Source organism: Chenopodium album, chromosome 8 (assembly GCF_948465745.1).
Source record: "Chenopodium album chromosome 8, dcCheAlbu1.1, whole genome shotgun sequence".
In the NCBI taxonomy this organism is placed as follows: Eukaryota; Viridiplantae; Streptophyta; class Magnoliopsida; order Caryophyllales; family Amaranthaceae; genus Chenopodium; species Chenopodium album.
In genome coordinates, this window is record NC_137841.1 from 51105937 (window position 1) to 51112202 (window position 6266).

Consider the following 6266-nt stretch of genomic DNA (forward strand, 5'->3'; position numbering starts at 1 on the left):
CTCACCCCTACTCCGGCTCTTGATGGGGTTCAATTGAAATTAAACCTCAATTTATAACGATGATAGAGAGGAAGCAATTTAGTGGAGCCAAGGGTGAAGACCCGAATCTTCACATTGCCGACTATTGTCAATATTGTAACACCATCAGAGGCAAGCCGGGGTCACTGAAGACCAAATCAGGGAGATTCTCTTTCCCTTCTCTTTAACTGGAAAAGCTAAATTGTGGTTTAATGGCTTAAATAGAACTACACTTGGTATAACTGACTGGGAGACTCTTGTTTTGAATTTCTATAACAAGTATTATCCTGCAGAGAGAACAGCCGTACTACGGAGTGCGATCCAGAACTTTGCCCAAGAAGCCGATGAATCTTTATATGAGGCTTGGGAGAGGTTCAAAGATCTACAAAGAGATTGCCCTCACCACAATTTAGCGCAATGGCAGTTAATCCAAGCCTTTTATAATGGCCTTGGAAATTCTTCACGAATAATTTTAGACTCTGCAGCTAGTGGGAGATTTATGAATCTTGATGTTGATGATGCAGGTCAGGTTATTGAAGACATGGCGATACACAATTCCCAATATGGGAACCCTAGAGGATTTGCTAACAAGGGGAAGCATAGTGTCGACTCTGTATCCTTTTTGCAAGCTCAAATAACCTCTATTTGCCAAAAATTAGATAATCTGAGCACTGCTAATGTAGCTAATGTTTCTGCGATTAATAATAATTCTAATGAGGCTTTCTGTGAAAATTGTGGTATTGTAGGTCATTGGGAGCAGGATTGCAGGAGTTACGTGGAGCAAGTTAATGCCTTCCACGCTTATAGGCAGAATAACCCATTGTAGACACCCATTTGTGTCTCCCCAAAACCAAACCCAGTGATGAGTACCTTTCGCGTCGAATCATAATCGAATGAAACGAAAGTGTGGAAAGGTCTAGTGTTGCGGATAGTTTTTATTTCTTTTCTCTTCTCTCTGTTTTTGAAAACTTATTTTGAGAAAACAGCCAATCCAGTTTGATTGGTCCATGATATGGGTCCAATAGTAGTGTAGTTGGATGGGGCTTGCAAAGACCTTTCCAACGATATATTATAAGCCCAATTCCGATAAATATTGAGGAAGTTATGGCCAATTTACCAAACTGGGCCCGGTTTGAGCTTTATATACGGCCCAATGATCTAGGGGAGGGCCTAATATGATTTATCATTCCTAATGCAATTAGGAATGGTTTTAGTCTTCTAGATTCTTCTAGAAGGTTCTTTTCATTCCTAATTCAATTAGCATTGATAAATTGACTTTTGTTGACTTTTCAGAGTTTTAATCAAAATCAAATAGCATTTTCGAAGAAATTATATTATTTAATCCTCCAGTACGGTAAACTTATCGGATTTTCGAAAACGCGTTGGAATCAAGCTTGGCGTCTGACCCCAGGCCTTGGCGCCTGGCGCTAGTGCTGGTGCCTAGCGCCAGCTAGCCAGGGTTGGCGCCAGCTCTGTTTTCTGAGCATCAGACTCTGTTTTGTTAAATTATCTTTTTTGGCTGATTTTCTCTATAAATATCGTATTAAAAACTCCGTTTTCATTCACCAATTATCATCATCTACATTCATTCACCAATTCTCCTCATTCGCAAGTTTTCATCAACTATCATTAATTCTTTAGCATTCTCTAAATCATTCATCTCTCTTAAAACATTCAATTCTTTCTTTCTTTCTTCTAAACTTTGTTTCACATACAAAATTCCGCATTCGCAAGACTTAGAAACACCTAGCCATATTCGAAGTTGCCTTCGCCCTAGACGTGAAAGGTTTTAATTTCTGAGGGTTTGGTCCCAAATCTCTCTTTCAATTATTTAATTTAATTGTTTTGATTATTATTTTCCTTGAAGTTACTAACGCGTGTATTTTGTTATTAGAAAGAGGTACGAGGCATCAAAGTAAGTACTTTAATGGTTTTTATTGATATTATGATGTAGAAATCATGTTTACATTGTTATTATGATATTCCTAGTATCATGTCTAGGGTAATTTTAATATTAAATATGATTGTTACGATGCTTCCTATATTCTTCCTAATATTTGTGATTGTTAGTGTTATGTTAGGGTTAAAGATTTGATTTTTATTGCTTAGTGACATGCTAGGGTTTGTTATTAATCATGTTAGTATCATGCCTAGGATCTTGCTATGTTTATTGTGCCTTAATATTAACATGATTATGATTATAATTGTTATAATTTATGATGATTATGAATATTATCATTATAATTATTGTTCATGATTATTTATTATTATGTTGCTTGATATTTATTCTTTATTGCTTGATCACACCTTTTTATTGCATGTTTAAAGGGAATTTGTACTTGTAATCACGCTTAATAAGATAATTAATAATCTTGTTAGGGTTATTGTGATTATAATTCAAGTGATCGCCAATAATAGATTTATTTGTGCATTAAATTCAACCAACATAGATAAACAGGTTTAGGGGTAATCCTATTGATTGCATGTTAGTCAGAAAGCGCACATGAATACGATCAGAATAAAGTAGAGGCCTATTATTAGGGCAGGTTCAATCTCTTTTAGGTTGGATTTGTACCTTCATCCCCGAACCCTTATTTGGTTCTAGACCTTATGGAGTTGACGATCTCTTGGATCGTTAAGGGGTGTAACCTTCACCTCGTGAACGGTTTACAAGTTCCTAAAAAACTTGTTGGCGACTCTTTTGCTCTATCATCTTCCCTTTTGGACGCCACTGTACTTTAGTGTATGATCACAGTGGGGTTCAAGACAGTGGGATTAAAGCTTGAAATTATTCCCTACACCCATACTCCAACACTTACAATCCTAGGTATCGGAATCATCCATACCTTTCCTACCGGAGCACTAATGTTCAAAATCCACCACCACAAGAACCATAGGCGTCGCAGCAACAGCAGCAGAAATATTATCATCCCAATGCTAGCCAGAAGAACCAACCACAACAACCCTCCTTGTCTTCTGACCCTTCTCTGGTGGAAATTAGAGCAATGTTGGCTAATATGCAAAAGCACATGGAGAGCAGAGATGCGACAATTGATCAAATTCTAGCGCATAATAAAATTGTAGATAATCAAATTGCGCAACTCTCCGCTACCCTACAAGCCCGCCAACAGGGAGCTCTGCCGGCACAGCCGACTAGGCCTACGGATCAAGCATGCGCAATTACTCTAAGGAGTGGTTCAAACTATGAAGGGCCCTCCATGCCCGGAGTTGATGAACCTGTTTTATTAAATAATGCTAATCTTGGTTCCATTAAACCAAACAATGTAGTTGATAGCCCTGCAGGGCTAAAGGATAATACTAACATATCTAATTCTACATTGCAGGGTACAACTCCAGAGAAGGTGGCTACTCCAGACAAGAGTAATAATGCTCCAAAGCCAATTATCAAACTGCCTTTCCCCAATCGTCAATTGAAGACAAATTTGGATAAGCAGTTTGGTAAGTTCCTGGAGGTGGTAAAAGATTTGAAGGTAACAGTTCCCTTTACTGAATTGATCTCACAAATCCCCTCGTATGCAAAATTTATGAAAGAAATATTGACGAGAAAAAGGTCTATTAGTAAGGTAGAGACGGTAGCTTTCACTGTAGAGTGTAGTGTCGTACTTCAAAATAAGTCTCCACCTAAATTAAAAGATCCAGGTAGTTTTTCTATCCCTTGTCATATTGGCAATCTCTTTATTGATAATGCATTATGTGATTTGGGTGCTAGTGTTAGCGTCATGTCATTATCTGTGTGTTCTAAGTTGAATATGGGTAAATTAAAAGCTACCAACATAACTCTACAAATGGCCGACCGTTCTTTCAAATACCCCTTAGGTGTTTTAGAGGATTTCCCCGTTAGAGTAGGTAAATTTTATATACCTGTAGATTTTGTTGTTCTTGATATGGATGAGGATATGCAAACCCCAATTATTTTGGGTAGACCATTCCTTAACACTGCAGGAGCAGTCATAGATGTAAGAAGTGGTAAGTTAACGTTATCAGTAGGGGATGATAAAGTTGTTTTTAATCTAAATAATGCCCCTAAAAGCTCCATGACTGAGGAGAAATGTTTTAGTGTTAATGTGGTTGTAAATTATTCTAACAAGCCCCAAGCTCTTGAAAAAGATCCCTTGGAGGCGGTATCTTGTGTTGCATCATTTTCAGATGAGATAGACAAATGGCAGAAGGAAGTCGATGCAATAGAAATAGCACTCTACAAGGTTGGTCTTGGTTTTGAGGATGAAAAGGTGGAACCGATCAAGCAAGTTGTGCAATTTGAGCCTACGGTAAGTGTCCCGCCAGATCGAGTTGCAAGTGTTACACGCAATGACAATTTGAAGCAACCTTCAATCGAAGAAGGATTTTTAGTGCGTAGCATTGAATATCCCCCAGTCCAAGTCAAGGAGGATCCACCTGATAAGGTGATTTGGCGTCCCACAGGGTATGTCAGGAAGCCGCATCGCAGCCTGGACACCGCTAGACCGGGTGAGAAACCACCCGATCAAGCGTTAGGCCAAGGGTCCTAAATATTGTACTTGGTAAGACGGTCGTGCGGGACCTAGATAAACCAGCGCTTTGCGGGAGGCAACCCGTGTTTTTAATGCTTTTTAGACTAGTTTTTATTTCCCTTTTTTTTTCCTTACGAGAGGAGAGAGGAGGGAATTTAATGAGTTTTATAAGTGTTTGTACAGGTTTGAAGGAAAAGAGTTAGCCAAATTTTGAAGAAAAGAAGAAATTATCGATTGGACGATTTAGCCTCGGGCCCGATCGGGCGAAGCTCGCCCGACCGGGCGCGAGAGCAAGGTCTAAAAATAGAGTAATTTCGCCCGACCGGGCGCGAAACTTGTCGTTTACGGACTTAATTGTTCGCCCGATCGGGCAAGCCTCGCCCGACCGGGCGCGAGAAGGGCGAACTTTTTGGACCAATAAATCGCCCGATCGGGCGACGGGCGCCCAACCGGGCGCGAGACAATGAAGAAATCGGATCATTCGATCGCCCGATCGGGCAAACGGCGCCCGACCGGGCGCGAACGGATGCAAAATCAAGGTAATTAGATCGCCCGACCGGGCGAAGGCCGGCCGACCGGGCGCGAGAAAAAGCATACGAAAATACCCCAGATCGCCCGACCGGGCGACCCACCGCCCGACCGGGCGCGAGTGGCGTCCGCTCATTTTCTTCTTCCTCTCCTTCTTTCTTCCTTCATTTATTCTTACCTCCATAACTTTCTCTCTCTAAAACTCAAATTCTCTCTACCTTCTCTCTAAGATTTCTCCTCCATTTCTTACCCAAATTCAAAACTCTTTACATATTTGTGATCCTCTCTTCATCCTCTACACTTTCATATAAAAATTTTTCAGCTTTAACTCAATAAACTTTCAAACCCATTTCTTAAACATGGCTTCAAAGAGGGCTAGGTCTATTTTTGGTAGGAGCTCTAGTTCGAGGGAGGAATACGACCCGGACTTGCAACTCCCGTACTGGCCGACGATCCGGATTGTGAGCCGAGAGCAAAAGGAACAGCTAGAACATTTGATCGATCGTGAGGCAATTCCTTCTCGGTGGTTACACCGCCCTACCCTAGAATCATTTGGTTTGTATGATTTTGTAAAACGATTTTTGAATGACATTGGCATGAGAAAATTTGTTGATATGCACTATCCTACATACCGAGAACTTACTTGTGAATTCCTGTCCACTTTCCATGTTTTTAGTAGTAGAAATGGGCCAAATTTATTTTTCAGGTTAAACAATAGAAATATTAGTTTAACTTTTGTAGAATTTTGTAAAATTTTTGAATTAAATTCTGAATTATCTCACCAGTGGCATGCAGACTATAAAATGGGTGACTTATATTATGCTTTGACTGGTTTGCCTACCCCCGACCCCCAACATGCTAGTACCAAACCTATTCACCATCCTGTCCCAAAAATCTGGCAAAGATTTGCGGGTTTGTGTTTTTTAGGTAGGGCCGAGCCTCATAATGCTCAATCTAACGAACTAGCTGTCATAGGACACTATGTGTACGGGTACGGGAAATTGAACATAGGTAGGTTTATAGTTCACCATTTGAGTAGGCATGCCACAGCCAGCACCACTTCCAAGACCCTTATCCGTTTAGGTGGCCTTATCACTCGAATAGCAGTGAAAAAGGTCGGTTTTGTAGTAGACGGACCCCACCAGCTGACCAACTGTGGACCAGATACCTACATGACTGCTAGGTATTTTGAGGATGTGGGGTGGGTTA

At 40.5% G+C, this 6266-nt stretch overlaps 1 non-coding gene across 1 annotated transcript; it reads right to left on the minus strand.

The window, feature by feature from the left end:
- Window positions 1–322: 322 nt before the first annotated feature.
- LOC145557041 (small nucleolar RNA R71) lies at window positions 323–429 on the minus strand. Its single transcript, XR_014092121.1, has one exon. It is a non-coding gene; the product is annotated as a small nucleolar RNA R71 (small nucleolar RNA).
- Between the last annotated feature and the right edge of the window lie 5837 nt (window positions 430–6266).